The sequence below is a fragment of the Pelodiscus sinensis genome, chromosome 3 (genome assembly GCF_052426305.1).
Source record: "Pelodiscus sinensis isolate ZL-2025 chromosome 3, ASM5242630v1, whole genome shotgun sequence".
NCBI lineage: Eukaryota > Metazoa > Chordata > Testudines > Trionychidae > Pelodiscus > Pelodiscus sinensis.
Genome location: NC_143054.1, coordinates 94274728 through 94295983, shown reverse-complemented (window position 1 = coordinate 94295983; position 21256 = coordinate 94274728). Strand labels below are relative to the sequence as shown.

The following is a 21256-nucleotide window of genomic DNA, read 5'->3' as shown; positions in this document are numbered from 1 at the left end:
AGTTTAGATACTAACAAAACAGCTTCTCACTGATTATGTATGTTATTTAGAGGGAGAGTGAGAAACATGTATTCCACAGATTACTGAGGTGTGAATAGGCTCTGTGTACTTTGTTCTTTTTCCGCCTACTGATTTTTTTTTCCAATGACCACTGTGCTTAGTGAATTGTTTCCTGATTCATTGTGTGTACTGGAAATAGTAAATATTCACTGCAGCTAAAGGCATAGAGTTGAAATGCCGCTATAACTTAATTAGTACCAATACCTGTATGTGCATTATTTAGAAACACAGCAGCTCCAGTTTTTTGTGCCCCTTCCTTTAGGGTGTGTCTACACTGCACCTGTAGCTCAAAATATGCTACACAATTTGAGCTATGCAAATTGCAGATCTTATTTCAAATCAATTTCAAAAATTGCTTATTTCATAATTTGCTGCTGTTTCAAAATAACCCCCTATTCCAAAACGTCCCTTACTCCTTGTGGAACAAGGTTTACAGGGATGTCGGAATAGCATGTCCATTTCATTTCAAAATAATGGGCGCGCTGTTAAGACATAGGATTGCTATTTCGAGATACCTCCGGTATCCCGAATAGTGCTGCAGTGTAAATGTAGCCTTGCTGTCTGAATCAAAGGAGTATTTTGCACATCCAATTTCCATTAGTGCTAGTTGGAATTTTAGAACAACATGTGAAAAGATCAGACCTTTCAAGTCAAGCATTGTACAATGGTTTCATAGACTCTTTATTATTATACAAAAATCAGAGCAGTATGTGGTGAGTGAAAGGATTTTTTTTTTAATTTATTTTTCTCTGCCTGCCCCTAGGAGAAAAATTAGTGCATGGGAAAGGGATCAGATTGACATGTAAACTGATGGCCTCGGATTATGGCACAGAACAAGTTTAGCACACAGGCTGCAGCACTGCAAACTTCTTCACATCTGCTCTTACAAAGACCATCTGTAGAGAAATGAAATAGTGGGAGTAAGAGGACTAGTATCTCCATGGCTCATTCTAAGCATCTACCATTTCTTTATTGAGACTGGGCCAGGTACAGTGGTGAGGTTTATAATATTTGGAGACTTAAGGATAGGGTCTCAGTAAGCTTGGTAGGTGTCCAGCTTTGAATTGGACAGTCCAGTATTTGAGCTTTCTGGTAGGGAAACAAATTGCGAAAATAAAAAAATGTCTGGTGTATTCTAAATGAGATGTAATGTTAAGTGTGGCAGGTATTTTTGTTGAAACCATCTGGCAACCCCATTTGCCTCCCACCTTGAATGGGTTTTATCTGGTTTTCTTCCAAGTAGATAATCCAATCCTTATTTTGTAGACTGTTTGCTTGTGATTAAGTGACATGAAGAGGACACATTTATTTCTACATGCAAAAGGAATCTTTACAGTCATCTGCCATTTTTCCAAATTATGTAGATATATATTGTGGATGTATTTGGAGTATACAGTATAAGTATTTTGTGTGATAGCTTAGGATTCCCTAAGTGAGCAGACAGCTACGACCAATACCTAAATGAACTGTTGACCCAGGCTACTAACTTCCATTTTACAAAGTTATGACTAAAATCTAAGGGAAAATATGTTCAGCTCCTGCCTTTGAAAAAAATCTGGTAGAAGAGTTAATTAGCAAATAGATGGAGATAGGAATAATGTTCATCTGCCTTCCAGAATACCTCTTTTCAGAGGACTTCAGAAGGCCATATAAATATTAGATTCTAGCTGGCCTACCGACATGAACCTACCACTACCACTGTAGCAGCTGGAACCCTGGGCCCTTTAAATTGCTGCTGAAGCATGCCACACAGTGCTCCAGGCAGCGCTGAGACCGAGGCTCCAAGCGGTAAGGAGGTCTAGCTGCTCTTGGCCCTGCCCCTTCCAAACTAGATGCCACAACTTCTGAGAATGTGGCACTGCCTCTCCTCCCCCCCACCCCTTGCCCAAAGGCCAGGCAAGGCTGTTAACTCCCCCAGATTCTGGTCATATTGACACCAAAAGGATTTTACTATATTGTCTAAACAATGGCTGGTTATGATGTCTTTTGCTCACTGAGGACCTTGATTGAAATGCACACCCATGCAAGATACCAGCTACACAGTGTGTGTACTGCTTATCACACACCCCCCGATTTTAAAAATGGTAGGTTTCATGATTTCAGCTATTTAAATCTAACATTCAGTGGTGTTATTATAGTAGTGGGTCCTGTACCAAAAAAGTAGCGGTGTATGGAGGGTGGGGAGGAAGAGAGACATGAGATTATTGTAGGGAGGGGTGCAGTACTGCTACTTGTACTTCTGCGCTGCTGTTGGTGGCAGCATTGCCTTTTGAGCTGGGTAGCTGGAGCATGGCAGCAGCTAGCCAAAAGCCTAGCTGTGAAGGCAGAGCTACTGCCAACAGTACATAAGCAAGCATGGTATAACATGGCCACCTAACTTCTGCACCACTATCGGCAGAGCTGGGTCATCAGTAGGCAGCTGCCACTCTCTGGCCACGCAGCTCTGAAAGTAGCATAGAAGTAAGGGTGCCCCCTTGACTCCTTTAAAATAGCCTTGCAACCCCATATGCGACAACTCCCCTAAGTTGAGAAACACTCATCTGCTCCCTGATTTCTCAGTACATGATTTTTTTTTTAATGGCTGTAAATTTGGTAGGGTCCTAGTTATGAAATTAGGACTAATTTTATACCCTAGCAGCTAAGCCCTACAGTCAAGAGATAGGTGGTTGTTTCATTAGACTACCTGGGCATAATTTGGTTTAACTTTTGAAAGAGTATGGGTTTCTCTTGTGCTCTGCTCATTTGGGCCAGATGGTTACATGAAGGGGGAGGGATAGTTCAGTGGTTTGAGCATTGGTCTGCTAAACCCAGCATTGAGAGTTCAACCCTTCAGGGGGCCACCTAGCAATCTGGGGCAAATCTGTCAGGGACAGTACTTGGTCCTGCTGTGAGGGCAGGGGACTGGACTTGATGACCTCTCAAGGTCCCTCTCAGTTCTATGAGATAGGTATATCTCCATTTATTATTATTATTATACCGCCTTGCTATGCAAGAATCCTCAGGCATCAGTGGGTGGGTGAAGGTACTGTTCAGCATGAGTAAGGCTTGAGAAGTTGGATAAAAATGAAATAAAAATGATCTTCTGCAGAATTTGGTGCCCTAACTCCAGCTTCTGTTTTGTTCTGCAATATACATGCACCAGCTCAGTGTTCCAGCTGCAGTAACATTAGTACTAGTTTAAAAGTCACATTTATTTGGCTTTACTTTGAGTATCTAGCTTGGCAGGTACTTATCTTAAATATGCCTCTTAATGTAATAGTGATAAAAATATTAGGAAGTAACAGTGCAACTCAGCAAGTGGCTAAATGATTTGGGGGATACATGGTTGTATAGTCAATCGCAGCTAACAGTTGATTGTTGTATTAAAACAAACAATGCTTTGGATAAGTAATTGATTCTACATAGTTGACCACTTTCTCCAGGCGCATTTAAATTGAATTGAGTTATTATACGTTCTCCCTGCTAGCGTTTCAAATAAAACTCAGCTCTTGGAAACCTACTTGCAACCTACTGGCCTACTTGAGCAGAAATCACAATGTTGCACTTTCCCATCAAATGAATCCTGGTTTCAAAATGAGCAATACTGGAGCAGTAAACTGACTGTGCTCCAGAGATAATATCAGTGCAAAAATAAAAATAGCCAACCCAGTTCACTTTGTTCTTCAGACATACAAGAAGTCTTCCTTTACAAAATTTAGATCAAAGCCATGCCGATGGATGAAAGATCTAAACCTGTTCCTAGTTAGCAAGCTCTTTCAAGGACTAGACATACAGGAGCATGGTTTTAAGAGACAATCATTTAGAATATGTTTCCAGGTGGTTGCTTTAACATTTCCCAATTCAGCTGTATTTCCTTCAGCCAGGATCTTTCAAATGCTGCTGGAGGCTGAGACACAATATTTGTTTGTCTACATTTGTGTAACCATACCAACTGACAGCATCTCTTCTTTTTATATTTTAAGTAATAGCTCTGGGTGGTTTCTAACACTCATTCAGTTTTATCTCAGCCCCTTTGAGAGAAACAGAGATGGCTGACCCAGTATCAAACTCCAGTTTAACAACTCTGCTCTGTCCACATGAATATTCCCTCTAATCTTTTCCATCCATGTAGAGAACAAAATTCTATGTGCACTGATGCATGTGTTAATGTGCTCCCCAACAAAACCTAGCACTTTGCTAATCAGCTGGGCAGCACTTCAGTCTCTGAGCGGCTTCATAAGCCCACCATTTACATGGAACACTGGTCCACATTCCCTCACTTCCCACAACTCCCACTTTTATCCACAGCTTGGATCCACTATCATTGGATTCATGATCAGCTGATTGCATACACTAAAGAGTTTCTCCCTCCTGCCTCTATGCCTTTTCACCTGGACTTATTTTATCAAGCATGTCATTTTGGTTTATATTGGGCCAAGAAAGTGAGGTGCTTTGTAGCCAAGTAAGAACAAAGAGGTCCCTGCTCTGAATATCTTACCATTAAAGACCCCAATCTCCGATGTTTATGCAAGTATGTAACTTCAGGCACATGAAGTGTCTGAGTTAAATTACACTAGTTAAAAAAAAACTTAAAAAATTAAGTCCTGAACAGAGCATATACAAAGGCTAGGGAGGAAATAAGAGAGCAAAAATTGTGTGTTCACTGGTGCTGTTTGAAAATAAAATTGTTTAAGCCTAAGAAGCAGGTTAGCTGGTTGGAATGATTTAAATTGTAGCTATTCCTTCTGTGTCTTCTTCCACTCTAGGTCTTAAGTTTTATTATTTTCTTGATTTCGCACTCTTCCTCCCTCCCCCACTCTTGCTTCCAGCCTGGGCTGCCATTCTGTGTTTCTCTGCTCCCATCTCTCTGCAGTCACTCAGCCAGTTTATATTACTCAGCCTTCAAGTGCATCCGCTCCTGCTACCACTGCCCTCTTACACTCCTTCTCCATTGGGAAAGAGCAACTTAAACGTTGTAACTTCCCAAGGTCAGACCTCATTCTTCTTGCCATCCCTGCCATCTCCTAAACCTCCAGCACTTCCACAGAGCAAGGCAATTGTCATGGATCGGTCCTTCTCCTGAGTCTCATGCTACCCTGCTGACTTCTCTTGTGGGAAAGAGGGAGTTAGAGGATCTTTGGGCTGACAGTCTAGTCCTTATTCATTTATCCATTCTTTCCATGTGATATAGTGCTCCCCTTTGACCATCCAATCTCCAAGGTCTAGGCTTTGAAATGAACTTAAGTTTTCAGTGTTGAGATCTGTGGTTAACAAAAATACATGGTTCCACTACTCGAGCTAAAGCACTTAACCCTGTTGGGGATAGCAACAGTAAGCTCTTACCCACTCAGAACCAGCACTAAAGGGAAGCACAGAACACTTAGTTAACATGTTATACAAGCACGGTCACAAAGACTTACCTGCTACTTAGAAACAAGTCTGAGAACACTTTGAGTCTGGAAGGTGACAAATTTGGATTATTGATCATCCCATCAGAAGTGGGAGTTTTAATCAAAACCATGACAGATCAGAAAGAACAGCAACCCGCAGACACATTAAAAAGTTTAATCAGCAAAATATTTTAGATATCATAAGAACAAACTTAAGAATTGGCTCAGACCAAAGGTCCGCCTAGCCCTGTATCCTGCCTTCTGACATGGCCAATACCAGTTGTAACTGATAAGCCCAGGTTTATTGGTTAACCATTTAAATGGTTATATTATTACATCCCTAACATTCACCATGCAGATTGTTCTAAAGTCTTGAAACCGGTCTTTCATTATGCATCTATGGGGAGCTCAGCAGTATTTTACACATGCAATTTCATATATGCCGCCTTGTGCTAATTCTCCCACCTCCAGCAAAAACAGAAGATCTATTGAATCAGGGCTAATTTCACTTAACCGTAGTTTTGATGCCTGCAGATCTGTACATTCACACTTTCCTGCAGGTAGGTATATGCCCTCTTTTATTGGCTCTATCTGCTTTTAGACTACCTAATGTGATGCTCCTTTACAAATTCATCTAAGACTGATGAACAGTTTAAATAACTTTTGTCTAACTTAATAGTTGTGTTTTCCCCACTATCCATGGGAATCTCACCTCACTTATGGCTTGAGCCAAAGCTCACGGACATCACAGTGAATTCTATTCACTTCAGTGAACTTTGAATCAGACCCTTTACAGATGTAAATGAGTAGTAGTTTTATTGGAGTTATCAGTGTGAGATTGGTGGGAGAGGATAACACACACGGGGCCTGGATTACAATATGCAAAAACCACCCTATGCCCTCTTCTGTTTGTCTGGTTGGATGCAGAATATAGGGTCTTACAGACCATTTGATTAAAAGGTGTTTTTATTAGCTATGAAGTACAATATAAGGTGTGCGCTGTTGAAAGTTTATTCAAAAGTGCAGTAATTTTTTTTTTTTTTAAAGAACGGTCCAGAGGCCTCTTTGCATCTTAAAGCAAATATTGAAGTTCTGAAAGTTATATATGGTACATTAAAAATGTTGTTTGAGAGAAACTAAATATAACTAGAAGTTCTTTTGAGGAGCGGAATAGTTAACACTTGCTTTTCCTGGTATTAGAATAAGTCTTACTGCTGCTGTCAGCTGGCTGGCATTGCACTCAATAAGAATTTGCAAGACTGAACTGTTGTCACTGCCAATATTGTTTTCTTTGTATCATGGTTTAACAAAATGAGCTGTGACTAGACAAGTTGGAGCTGAATGTTGTACAGCTTTCAAAACGCTATTTATAGGTGCCCCAGAAACATTTGTAACTTGAACTCGAACACCCTTCTCTATAATTAATGTTTGCACTAGAGTTACTAAATATGTACCTTCACTTTTTTTCTATGAATCAGAATACTACAAGCTGAGCTGAGCTCATAATTACAGTAATTCTGCTACAGAGGAGTTCTTTCCATGAATGGTTTTGAAGGTTCCTGTAGTACATGGTTGACTGTTACTCTGTACTAGTCTGTTAATCTGTTTGAGGCAGGAATGATTCCACTATTGTAAGATTTTGAACAAGATGACAGGCCACATGATGAGTGCTTTTTAAAATGACCCCATCTCTGCTCAGGAATATAGAGCTCAGATTTATTAGTGTGACTTTTTTAAAGTCAGGCCAAATGGAAAGTAGAAATTTTTTGGAGGGGGCAGTGGGAGGGGGGAGAGAGAATCTAGATGTTAAAAAACCCAAATGCACGCACACACTCAGCAAAACCTGATTTGTTCTATAAAATCAAACAAAAACCCTACCCCACACGCTTAAGTCATCCTTTCCACGTGTATATTTTTGGCAAGCAAAATTAATTCAGGTGTGGCTATCCCCAGCGAAGGTGGAAGGCTGTGCAATGGAGTTCCTCTGTCTTTCCTGTCTTCTCCCCTAACACAAAACCCATTGAGTTCAATCCCATAGAATTTAAAGACAGGACTCCATGGAGAATTGCAATTCCAAAACAGACCTTAATACCACACCTAAAAAAGGACCTTTATTTTGAGGCAGGTTGGAATGCAAGGAAGGAAGGATAGTCTTGCCATTAAGGCACTGTCCTGGGACTCAGAAGAGCTGCATTCAGTGTTCTCTAAGAACAGTGGGCAGCCACTCAGGAGAGATTCAGGTACCACCCACAGTATGTGTTTTTAGAGGTGGTGCACATATGCTGTGGTGAACATTTTTTCCACCTATGTGTGGAATAAATTAAGAGGAAGCATTGGTTACAGGCTCTAGAATCTTTAAATATTTAATCTTTGGCTTTTAGTTCTCCTTCTGTAAAGAGGGAATATTACTTCTGATTACCCTTTTTCTGTTAAGCTCCTCTGTGCAGGGACTGACTGAGATCTATACCTATTTGCTCTTGTATAGTCATTGACTTTGTTGATTTGCACATATCATTTTTCTTGTTAATTTTATATGTAGGCTTCCCATTCTGTTTAACAAACTTTCAGATACGTAAACTGCATCCCAGAGATCAGTGTGGTGATCTAACGATTTATAGAAATGCTGATTTCCTGGGAAATCGTGAAGTTTTCTTCATGATAGGAGAGAGATCATCTGAGGACTTTTCCGTGACAGTGCATTGCTACCCACGCTAACTCAGGATTAATGAGGTTTCTCAACAGCACTGCATTTTCCATATGGATGCAAGATAGTTTACTCACAAAAAGTGAGAGGCTGTATAAATAAGTTTTATTCTGTAATTGGTAATTGTTCCATCCTGCAGTATGCAGAATAAATATTTTTGAAGGCAAAAATGTTTGGAATAAAGAGGATAGTTATACCTCATGTTTATGAGAGAGCTAGTTTGGTCTGGGCTGTTTCTAAAATGTTCAAGAAGTTTATTCAAAGCAGATTGTACATGAGATGGCATTACTTTTATATTGCTATGTCTTTCTAAAAGAGTCACATTTACCAGCCTATCATCTGCTTTTTGTCTCCATGGTCTGGGAGGGTAGATTCCATTTTTTTTTGTTTTAGTTGAATTTCAGTACAAGTTCTCTGTCTGTTCAGCATTCAGAACACCTGTTCCTTACTCCAGAGTCTTACCACACTGATAGCCTTTACTCTCTGCCCTGGGTAACTTAGTCTGCCTTAATTTCACAATTTCCCATTTAAAAATAGGACTTGTATGTAAATACTTCACAGGGATGGGGAGAGAATTATTTAATCTTTATGCATTACTTAAGATTTAGGAAATGCTTAAGTCTATTAATATTGACAGGATTAGCTGAGAAGTATCTGTGCAACTGTCAGGTCTGAGGAAGTTTGGAGACAAATTGTTACTGTATTGGATCCATTGTAAGTGTTCTTCACAACATTTGAGTAGAAAAACTGGCTTCAAAGTGCTTGGTTGTTGGCTTACTACTAAGGTCTGGTGTATTTGGGTGACATTTTTCTCATTCCATTGAAGACAGCAATATTGGGAAGAAAGATACTAGATTTCGTAGGATTTTATATAATAATATTGCTGAGAGCTCTGTAGACCTTTGTCTAAATTAGAAAGTAGTGCCAACAAGAATTCTATTGACTGAAATAACTTTGTTGGTGACATTAGGTTAAGTAGCTTCACATTGGACATTTGGGTGGTGCACACACTTAGAGAATGGTGGGCATTTGGGTTTAAAATCCTCACAACACCCTCTGTTGCATCCCATTCTCTGCTGCTTGTGACATGATTTTATTTAATTTCAGTATAAATTTTCAACTCTGTTGCAAACATATCAGTCTTCTCCATTTTAAGTACAGAGCACAGAGTTCTGGTGTACTTACAAAGCTGCAGTGTTCAGTCAGCAGCAGATGAGTGTACATTGAATACAGCGGATTCAATGGTACAGCTCTTCCCAAAACCACACATGATGGAATAGTTTGTTTCATCTAGTCGAATGAGCTGAACCCTGATGCAAGCCTAGGAGGACCAGCAGTGGAACCAGAATTTCTAGATGCGAAAGCATGGTGTGCACCAAACCCAACCCTGCAGTACAGGAACAATAAGACATCTGTACTCAGTGTATAAATGGATGCCAACAGCCTTATGAAAAACAAGACACCATAGATTGACTGCCTCTGACAGAATTTGGCACCAAAAGTAAAAGAACAAAAACAAAACAGTGACCACCTACACTGTTGGGTTTATCAAGGTATTCAAGGCCAAATCACAGAGTCTACTCACCACTAGAGATACCTGTTTTTCTGGCCTCTCTGCAACACAGGCATCTTAGCTCTTTGGCAGAGGAGAGTGCAGCACCTGGAATCTCTCCACTTGTTGTCTCATGATGTGGCCCCTCTTGCTCCAGGAACTATGGCTTCCTGTTCGTGACTTAGCCCTCTGACTAGGTCACCCTGGAAGAGGAGAACCATAGTATCAATGTCTTCCAAAGCAAGTTGTCCCAGGCAGTCCCCTCTCTATTCCATGCCACTTCTTCAGTGGCTGGTAGGGGAACCTGCACTCATCCTCTACTCCAGGTTCCAGCTCAAGAGCTTGTTCATCAAAAACCAAGCTCTGCCTTATCCCATATGCTGCTTTGTCCCTGAGCCTTTTCTACCTTGCTGGATTGCCCACTCAGCATTTGCCAGCCTAAACTCCCTCCTCCTCCATGTTTTTTCAGGCCTGGGTAGATCACTTTGGATTATGTACTGACCTAAATTTTGGTGATCAGAAGAAGGCCATGACACATGGATTTTTAGAAATAGAAGACTTTGACAAGACAGAAACTGGGACCAATGGGCATAATGGAGTTCCTGGACCTCTTGTAATTCTTGGTGACCCTTTATTGTTTTCCAGATGCTTGGCAGGAAGAGTACTGTTACTAGAGCAGGAAGACTGAAATGTGCATCTGGAGGATTGAAGGATAACAGGCAGTCTTGCCAGGAGAGCTCTCATCTCAGCAAGGAAAAAAACCCAATAGCTATTGCTAGGTGTTGTGCATTGTGCTCCACAACTACAGACAATGTGGAGGAGTTCAGCATATAGACTGTCCACAAGCATCCTGAAAGTAGGCTGGTTACTACTGCCATCCCAAATACTGTAGAATTTGTGGCAAGCTCTTCAAGCTTCCTTACAGCGAGAGGAAAAAAAATCCACTGTCCCATTGGCTTGGTACTCTGATGGAGTTATTGAGCAATAGACAAAAGTTATTTTAATGGACATTTTAGGAAGCAATCTTTTGTGATATCCATGACTTATACTTAATTAAGACTATTAAAGAGTAATGTGGCATGGAAGCTATGCAAGCAATATGAATACTTTTCTAGTACTGTAACAGAAAACATGTCTCAAGACTCAAACCACCAACAATTAGTTGACTTTAATAAGCAAAAACTTATTGGATAGTTGACTAGTCGCTTGCCTGCCCCCCTCTTGCTGCCCCTGTCGGAAGCAGCAAGGTGGAGGGGGAGCAGGAGTCGGTGCTGGGGGGAAGCTAGCATAAAAGCCAGTTTCCCCCCAGCATCATCTCTGCAGGAGGTAGCAGGGACCAGTCATGAGACAGCAATCAGCTGTTTCCTGGCTTACGACTGGCCCTAGATTCTGCGCCTCTGCTTTTCAAATGTATTAAGAGCCTACTGGTTAATTGACTAGTTAATTAAACAAAATATAACATCCCTGGGGCATATTTCCATTATCTTCACTCTCCCAGCAACATCCTTACTATGGAAAATAGGGAATAAGACTGAACATGGTTAGCTTTCTTTAAAAAAAATTTCTAAGAAGCGAATACTGAATTTATTCCCACCCGATCCCCAATCCAGTGTCTGGGAACTGCTGCTCTAGAATTGTTACAGGAGTATTTTATACCTCTTATCTGTCAAGACTGCTTACGATGACATAGGCTGGTAAAATCTGCTGGAGGGTGCTTTTCTGAGACTTAACTTACAGTGTTACCACAGTTAAAAGTCCCCTTGTATTAGGAGATGGAATATTTGTATTAATATATTTTCCCCCACGGTGAAGGAAAGCACTTAGGGAGGTTTGCTTAAATTTTTATGTTTAAAGTGATAAGGGACTGAGTAATCACCAGAGGGACAGAAGTCCATGTATTTAGGATAGTCTATACTGTATGTAAAAAATTCAAATTGTTGTTTAAAATATTTTATATGGTTGTCTCGACTCTAGATTGCTCCCCCAGAAACAGAAAAATTCAGATTATAATGAATGTCTGATTTAAATCATGGTTCAGGAACTAAGGTTTCAGTATTGTTTCTTACTATGGTTTGTGTATGCAGGGAGGAAAAAGAGCAAGAACAGGATGTGCTGCTTAAGATTAATCTTCTAGGGTACATATGTATAAGATTAAGTGGCTGCATAAATAGCCAATCTGAAAAGGCCCTGAGTCTGCAATCAGAGCCATGGTAGGCACATACGGAGACAACTGTAAGACTGGGCCCTAAAAATATGGTTGGGTAAGCATCAATCTCCCCTTTATACCAGAGCCTTTCAAATCATGCAAACTAAGTACATATTGATTTATAAGTGTACAAGATCCTAATGCCAGTCTGCAAAGCTAAAGCAGTTTATATTCCGAATAATTTTAATCGAATCCTGTTTGTTGCTTTTTTGTCTACTTAAAAAAACCCAAACAAACTTAAGAGTTTTCAGAGCTGATTGCTGTTTGATTAGGTGCAGCCTAAGTGGAGGTCCTATAGCATTGTTTACAACAGGCACAGAGAACCTAAGGCCCTGGGTCTAGATGTAGCCCATGCCTTGCCTGGATCCAGCCTTCAAGGCTCGGAGCTCCCCTCCAAACCTGCTCCGGAACTCTTCTGCCTGCCCAGACCCCACACTCAAATCCTGCTTCCTGGCAGCCCCCTCCCAAACAGTGAATCCCTCATTTTGGCCCTACTCCTAACCTGGGCTCCCAAGGCTCTCACTTGTAAACCTGCCCCTGCTCCACCCCCATTGATTTTCCTGTGGATCAGTGGCCTAAAATGGTTCCCAACTCCTGGTTTAGAACTTTCTCTCCCTACAGAACCTGTGTATGGTATCCGGCTCCTTAGGATTTAAGAAAAAGACATTTGTACTATATCTAACAACTCAAATTGTTGTTAATCATACAAAATATTTTAATCTCAACTCTAAATCACTCCCCCAGATGCAGAAAAGTTCCAAATTATAGTGAGCAGGAAGAGCTGCTTTCTGTGGCTATCCTATTATCTCAGTCAGTACTACTTGACAAAGTTCGTATTTGTACCTGTAAACTCCCCCCGCTCCTCTCCAGGTTGTGGTGTTTAAACAGGCATCTGGCACAGATTCGGGGCATAGCTCCTACAAAGAAGCAGAATAGTGCATAGGGACAAGTCTCTCTGGGACCGGTACCTTTTTTCTGTGGGCCCTGGAAGTCTATAAAGGATACTAAGCCCCTCCTTGGAGGAGGTTTTTAGGAAAAGTTCCACAAGCTTAGTTTTGTGGAGTTTCTTCGCATATCTTCTACCTACTTGGTTCCTAACTCACTGCTCAATTCATTTTCCTACAGAAGAAAAAAGGACAAACTAAACATCGACAAACTAAACATCTACATGCCACAGGGTACTACAATTCCAGTATCCTCAGCTCACCTAATATTGTTAATCTATCCAACCTCACATTTAGACCAGCAGAAAAATCTTTCCTATCTTGGGGACTCTTTCTGCCCTCTCTCCCTACATGATACAGTTCTGTGGTGACCTGAAAGCCTCTTTTCACCACCTCCAACTGAAGGAATTTTTCCAACAAACCACTAAATGTTGCACTGACCCTCAAGATGTCCCTACCAACCCTACAAGAAGATTTCTACATGGTCTTAGGTGATAGTCTGGACTTCTACACCGATTGCTTCTGCAAACGTGCACAGGCTGACATTGCGAATACATCATCATGACAATCTCATCCTCAGAAACAACTCTGATAAAGGGAGTGTTGTAGTCATCATGAAAAGGTCAGATTACAAATAGGAGGCTGCCAGAAAAATCAGCAGCCCCACATTCTACAGGCTTTTTTCCTCTGATCACACAGAGAAATACCAAAAAAAACTACACCATCTGCTCAAGAAACTCCCTGCTAAAGCTTAGGACCAAATCCACACAAACACAGCCTCACATCTCCAACCAGGAGTATTCAGCTACTGAAGATCCATAGTCTTGGAAATCCTGGATATCCTATTATCTCAGGCATTGGCACCCCAAGAGAAGGATTATCCAGCTAGCATGACTTCTCCTCAGACCCTATGCTTCCAGCACTCTTTGCTATCTGCAAGATACCACTGACTTCCTGAGGAAGCTACAGAATAACAGTAATCATCCTGAAAAGACTATTCTGGCCACCATGGATGTAGAAGCTTTACACCAACATTCCACAAGATGATTATTAGCTGTCAGGAACCCTATCCCTGACGATTCCACTTCACACCTGGCAACTGAGCTATGTGACTTTGTCCTCACCCAATTTGGGAACAATTTATATCTTCAAGTCAGCGGTACAGCGATGGGCACCTGCATGGCTCCACATATGCCAACATTTTTGTGGATGACTTTGAACATTTCCTCAGCTCTTGTCTCCTAGCATACTTCCTCTATTTATGCTACACTGATGACATCAATGGGACCCATGGGAAGGAGACCCTTGAATACCATGCATTTCGTACTTTCGCTGCAAAATTTCCTACATATAGGGAAGGATACAGATCTTAGTGTGTATAATATAGATACATCTTATATATTCTTGTAAATTTATCTTAATCCTTCTAGAAGAGGAATTGACCTTTACATAATTTTGTAATTTACATCCTTGAGGTCAAAGTGCAATTTGGTGTGCTAAAGACACAATCAACACTTAGCTGCTGGCAAAGGTCAATGTTGACTGTAGTTTTGAGACGGCTAGGTTACTAAATCATGCGGTTATATATTTTTCCATAAACCTTTGACCTTTTACATTTTGGCAACTAAAGATGTTCTTTGGTTTCATTCTTTCAAGAAATAAAACCCCAGAAACCAGGGATAAAGTCCTGGCCTCACTGATGCCAGTGGGAATTTGATTAGTTTTAAGGGGATACCATGGGATTATGTACAGCACACTGATGATTTAGTTCTGCTTTAGGAGCATGTTTACTTTTCCTCGGAATGAGGGAACATTTTTGGGATTGGTTGAGCCTCTCTTCATGTTTATATGAGTTAATCTCTTATTTTGAGTCTAAACTTCTTTTGTGTTTACTTTTCTTTTTTTTTTTTTCTGATTCAAACTTCCAAAGTGAGGATCAGGAAAAAGGTCACTTTGTTAAACTGTGTAAATTATAGAAAATAAAAATTAGATCTTAACTTTAAACTCCTTATTTTGGTATTTTGAGCCAGCATGACAGATCCTGATGTGATACGTAGTCACCATGCTAAACTGCTTCATTTATTGCCCTATAAAAAACCCACGAAAGCTGTGCCCACGAAAGCTCATGATACCATCTATATGCTTTTTTAGTCCTTAAAGTTCTACCAGACTATTTAAGTTTTTCAAGGAAAAAAAAAGTTTGACAACCAATAATCTAGTGCAGTGGTCCCCAATGCAGTGCCCGCGGGTGCCATGGCGCCCGCCGGGGCATTTATGTGCGCCCACCGCAACATCTGGGCTGGCCCCACCCCCAGCGTGCGGCACATACATGGTGCCGGCCTCGAGCGCAGGATGCGTGGGCAGCCCCTGCCCTGGGCGCGCGGCGCATGCATGGCTCCAAATGCCCGGCAGCCACAAAAGGTTGGGGACCACTGATCTAGTGCAACACCCTGCTAAATCATCTCAGACAGGATTTTGTCAAACTGGGCCTTAAAAGCCTCCAAGGGTAGAGATTCCACCACCCTCTTTGGTGGCTCATTCCAGCACCTCACAACCGCTTAGTGAAATAGCTTTTCCTAATTGTAATCCTAGACCTCCCACACCGCAACTTGAGACCATTGCTCCTCATTCTGTCATCTGTCAGCACTGAGAAGAACCTGGCTCCATCCTCTTTGGAACCTCCCCTTCAAGTTCTTATTCTGATCTTCTGCACACTAAAGCTCACTTTCCTCAGATTCTCCTTAAGTCTTGAGCCCCAACCCTGCAGTTATTTTTGTTGCCCTCCACTAGACTCTCTCCAATTTGTCCTCATCCTTTCTGTAGCAGGTCGCCCAAAACTGGGCACAATACTCCAGATGTGGCCTCACCAGGTGAATAATGCTACTACTAATGCAGAACTATTCCTTTAGCCTTCTTGACAACAAGGGCATACTGTTAATACATATCCAGCTTCTCATATACTATTATTGTCAGGTCCTTTCCTACAGAATTGTGGCTTAGCCAGATTGCCCCCAGCCAGTAGCAGTGCTTGGGAGTCTTTCATTCTAAGAACAGGACTCTGAGGTTTAACAAGGATAAGTTCAGTTTTCTTTTGCCCCAATCCTCCAACTTGTCTAAATCCCTCAGGACTCTACCTTACCCTCCAGCATATCTACTTCTCCCCCCAGCTTTGTGTCATTCACAAACTTGCTAAGGGTACAATCCATCTTACTAATGAAAACGGGAAACAAAACTGTCTCCAGGACCAATTCCTGGGACACTCCGTTGGATGCCAGCTGCGAACTAGACATTGATCTACTCAGCTTTCTATCCATCTTATAGTCTCTTTTCCCCAGACATTATTTCAGCCTGCTGACAAGAATATTTGTATCATTTGTGCCTTGCATATGCAAATAGATAGTCAGGGAACAATACCATTATTTTGCTTGCATTGACACACCCAGCAATCCTGTTTTATTAGTCATGCACAGAGAAGGTAAGACTGATGGGATTAAGCAGTATCTTTAACAAAAAACCCACCACGACATCACTCAGTTATATACAGTCACCGGTTGATTTCTGAGGTATTTGACTATTGGGGCAGAGTACCATTCATGGCAGCCATTTTCAGTTAGGTGTATGTACCAAATACATGTTGACTTAATTTAATATCAAACCTATGAGATGTCAGAGAACAAAGGGGTTTGTGTGTGGGAACTAGAGAGTATCAGATAAGATACTTTTTTAGTGCCAAATTCTACTTGCCTCCCAGGTGCACCTTCTTTATACATCCACCACCAAGAATTCAGTCCCGAGTGGGTGAGAAGTCTTTGGCTACGTCTAGACTGGCATGATTTTCCGCAATAGCGGAAAAGAGTGTCTAGATTGGCTTTGTGGAAAAGCGTCCATGCCAATCTAGACGTGCTTTTACGCAAAAAAGCCCCGATTGCCATTTTCACAATCGGGGCTTTTTTGCGGAAAACAAATCTGAGCTGTCTACACTGGCCCTTTTGCGCAAAAGCATTGCGCAAAAGGACTTTTGCCCGAACGGGAGCAGCATAGTATTTCCACAAGAAGTACTGATTTCAGACAGTAGGAAGTCAGTGTTCTTGCGGAAATTCAAGCGGCCAGTGTAGACAGCTGGCAAGTTTTTCCGCAAAAGCAGCTGCTTTTGTGGAAAAACTTGCCAGTCTAGATGCAGCCTTCCTGTTCTCAAACCTTTTAAAAACCAGACAAACCCACAACACCATTTTTCCTATGTCATTCATTCTAGGAAGTTGTGCTTTTTCCTTTCCTAAATGCAGAAGATAATGGACTAGCTACTGACATAAAATATATTTATTTGAATTCTTTCCTACATTGATTAGGTAGTTATTTTAACCCTTGCTTACTTTGTTTCCTTTTTAGTCTGTCAGTTTTGCTTTTTAAACACAAAACTGCATTTTCAGTTAAAAAAAATCTGCCTTTTTCTCTTAGAGGCCTATTAGCTCCAGGTGGGAAGATGTGCGGGTTTGGGTTTTTTTGGTTCTTTTCTTGAACTCCTGATGTCACAGAAGTAGGTATCAGTTACAAGACCAGCCAGCTGATCACGAACTCTTCCATGGAACCAGTCCTGAGCAATAAAGCAAGAGAAGTGCCTAAGTACAGAGGATTATTGGTCATCCACAACCCTCTGATTTCTCCAGGACCTGCCCTCAGGATGTATGAGATTTTTTTGGCCTTATCTATTTCTTTGATAGTTTAAAATTGCATCTCTTTCCATTTCGGGGCATGGGGGAAGGGAGAGCAACTGGATCTCTCAAAGAAGAGATATATGGTTTAGGTTTCAAATAGACTCAAAAGTTACATATTAAACACTCATGATCTTATCAAACAATGTGATTTGCAAGTGGAAATGCAAGTTATATACAGACACAAGTGCATGCAAAATATCAGAATCCAGACTGGAAGTGGATTCTGCTGGCCTTTTGCATCCTCTTTCGTAAGAAGAGCTGAAGTTGGTAATAAGGAAATGGTGGAAGACAAAACAGTAATGGATTTCAGCCTGATAGTTTGACTCCTGCAGCCTAAAGTGGTGGGAAAGTATCTCTATTTTAGATTGAGAGACTAGAAATACAGATAAGTTCCCACCCACTCCCTTTGTGCATTTACTTAAATGTGTTGTAATTGATTTGTCTGCTGCAGCACAAAGTTTAAGATACTCAGTAGCATGCAACTCAGTGCCACAGTTCCAACAAACACTGAAAGTCTATATGCTTCAGGAGTCCGTATCTTAGTAATCAGGCCTCTGACTAGAGTGAAGGGCTAATCCTCTAGGCTGGCAGAAAGATTGCAGATACCCTATGTACAGTTTTGACAGCTGTCTGGGTACTCAGCGAGAGATGCTTGCGTTTATCTGGTTGTTAGCATTGTATTATCGCCAGCCTGCTAGCCATCCAAGCAGTCTCCTCTAGACTCTACCCACCCTCATTTTGCCTTTGCAGATTAACAATAGGTGCATCCCCCATCTCCAAGCCAAGCCCCTTTGAAGTACTCTGTGTGGCATCCAGTCCCTTCCACCAAATGGTCACAAATACTAAGTTTACTGTCCCCAAGGTAACATTGTACACTCCAGCCTGTATGATTTAATGCAGCATCATCTCCTTCCATCATACCACAACACCAAGATGTGATTATAGTAAAAATATTATATTTATGAAATTTAAGAAATAGCAAGTAAGGATAAGTTGAACACAAGGGTTATATTTAATCAAAACAGTTTCTAGAACTTCAACAGGCTAACTAAAGAAGTTCAGCTCACTGCAAAATGCCCTTCACAGGAGGAGATTTTGGGTATAGATCTGGGGAGGGAGTTTGGCTAGATGGAAGCTCTCGGGGCTGGGGCAGGGGATTGGGGCACAGGTTTTGGGAGGGAGTTTGGGGCACAAGATAGCTGGGAAAGGGGCTTGGTGTACAGGAGGGGGGAAGGGGTGTAGTACTTACCTGGAGCAGGTCCTCTACCTCCCTCTGGCACCTGCTTCTACGCCAGGGAGTACAGGAGTTCTCCATATGCTGCTGCCCACAGACACTGCCCCCACAGCTCTAATTGACTGCACAGGCACTAAAGGCAGAGACACACTGTCCTCCCTGCTTAGGGGTCACAAGGACATGCCATTAGCTTCGTAGAGCAGGCAGGAAGCCAGTTCAGCCCCACTGCACTGCCAGTGGTGGTAGCATTAGCCTCCAGGTCCTCTTAAGACACTTTTAGGGAATGGGTGGGGCCAGGAGAGAAACTTTAGCTCAAACTTTGGTGGCCAGAAATATTCCTAGAGCCCAGGTACCACAGGCCCATAAAACTCACCACCCTGACTCCCTCTGCCAGCCACTGAGGAACCCAGGCCCACCCTCTACAGTGGGTTCCATATCCAAGACATTAAACAGAAATCAAGGGATAGTTCCCTCTGGCACCTCTCAGCTTTTCCCTGAGCATCTTCCTTACCTTCTGGTCCAGCTCACTCCTCAGAGTTTGTCAGACTTTCAGCAACCTCCTCCCAGCAAGTAATGGTAGATTACTTCTTTGTCTTTATAACCTTCTTCTCCCCCAGGGAGTGATTGTAAACTATTTCCCTATAGCCCCTTCTGTTTCCACTTTCCTATCCTGATATATGCCTGGCCCTGTTCCCTCTCAGGTAAGCCAATTAACTTCCTTGAGCCTAAATCTCACTTTTTTTTACAGCTGAACGGGCTGATTGGATCTATTAGCCTGATTCAGCACTTGCGAGGGACCACAAGCCCATATAGGCAGTGTACTCTCCGTCACAATGGGATTCCCATTGGGTTGGCTTGCAATGCTTAATTTACCTGCCAGCTGAGAGACTGGTGCATAGGCTTTTGTCTGGCAGAAAACCTGGTTGTCAGTTCTGCACTGACGTGGACTTGAGGAACATATTGCTCTACTTATAATATCTGTTCATACATTTCATCACAATATTGATGATCAGTGCAACCTGGCTTTCATATAAGACCTCATACGATATTCTTTGGTAAACCAAAGTGTACACACCAGAGTCAGGATAGTCTTGTACTCCCCTTGCTAGCTGGCATCCAGGGGTTCATGGGTCACAATAATGGCTTAAAACTCTTCAAAATAAAACAAGCTATACCTAGCTTGACCCTGTTAGGGCAGAGAACTTTTTCCAGTTCTCTCATGTGCTAGAAGTGATGAAGAGACCAGGAGGTTTTCCTAATGTTGATCACTCTATGATGGTGCTCCTTGGGGTTGGGAGAGGCAGGGCTTTGCATTATCATCCTGCTGTTGTTGCAGTGCTTCCAGCACAGATCCTGCTAGCAAACTGTGGGCAACAATTGGGCTACAAGGCCCCCAATCTGTGGATGTATATAGTTTTCTGTCACAGCAGCATTTCCTCTTTGGGCCATACTTGTAGTCAAAGCATCATGATCTTTGGCACATTGTTTGCAAAAATCTTCAGGTTTTGCCCTTGTTGGCCTCTGGCTTTGTGTCGCTGAGGGACTCAGTCAGTTCCTCTTTACTAGGACTCTGTCTTCAGGGTCCCTGCTCAGTCTCTGCTGTTTCCCTACTAATTATGCACAAACCTGTAGTCAGCTGCAGCTTTAGGCAGTCACAGCCTGCTCCTCATGGGGCTCTCCATCCAGCTGCAGCCTGCTCTGCAGGCAGCTCTCCAGCTCCTACGCGGGTGTAGTGTCCTTGTGATTGTCCTTTGGACAATAAAAACATCTTCTGTAGCTGGATCTCTCTGAGCACTGTTTGGGAAGGCTCACCAAAGTTCATTTACAACTTATCTGACTATTGTGTTTATACTGTAACAAACTGGCTGTGTAGTGCACCAGTAACCTTCAGAGAGAATTGGAGTTTGTAAATGACGGTAGGCCCTATAGTTAGATTAGCTAATGGAGAATCTCCTGACCTGTGCTGTTAGTGTCATTTTGTTTCTAATTTTGTATCATTACTGTTCTGAAGACATGCATGGGCCCATTATAACCGCATGGATGTTACCATGCGTAGCCAGAGAGCCATGGATTTAAAAAAAAAAATCTTAAATTAACTGGACATTAGTCATACGATTCTTTTTGACTGTGAGCAGAAGACTCTTTGCCAGCTCAAAAGAGGTTCTAATCTCTATTGAAATCAAAGTAGGTTAGGAGCCTACATAGAAGTAAGGAGCCTTGCTTCAATTAGTTCAATAAATTGTATTACCTCACAAACCTTGCATTTCTAATGCCTTGGAACTGACTAGGTACAATAGCACTGCAAATGATTCTTTTGAGCACTTAGCCCTTTTTCTCAGAAAGCGGCAGCATTTTTAATTCCAGTTTCACCTCCAAACTTCTCTTCTACTTTACATTTGAGAGAATTTGTCTCTGAGCAAGTGACTGTGGCTGTCTGTCTGTCTGTCCATCTGTATGTTCAAGAATTCCTCCTAA

The 21256-nt window shown here is 41.8% G+C and overlaps 1 protein-coding gene and 1 long non-coding RNA gene across 3 annotated transcripts in view; one reads left to right on the top strand and one right to left on the bottom strand.

The window, feature by feature from the left end:
* Nucleotides 1-21256, top strand: part of ARHGAP18 (Rho GTPase activating protein 18) — a 95046-nt gene that overhangs the window by 805 nt on the left and 72985 nt on the right. The gene's annotated exons all lie outside the window — the stretch shown is intronic.
* On the bottom strand, nt 778-19565 carry LOC102462822 (uncharacterized). Of its 2 annotated transcripts, none has more exons than XR_012902670.2 (3): nt 19293-19565; nt 9719-9888; nt 778-956 (listed from the first exon to the last, which is right to left on the bottom strand). It is a non-coding gene; the product is annotated as an uncharacterized LOC102462822 (long non-coding RNA). The 2 variants fall into 2 exon arrangements; XR_016349168.1 differs by lacking the exon at nt 19293-19565 and adding an exon at nt 18797-19166.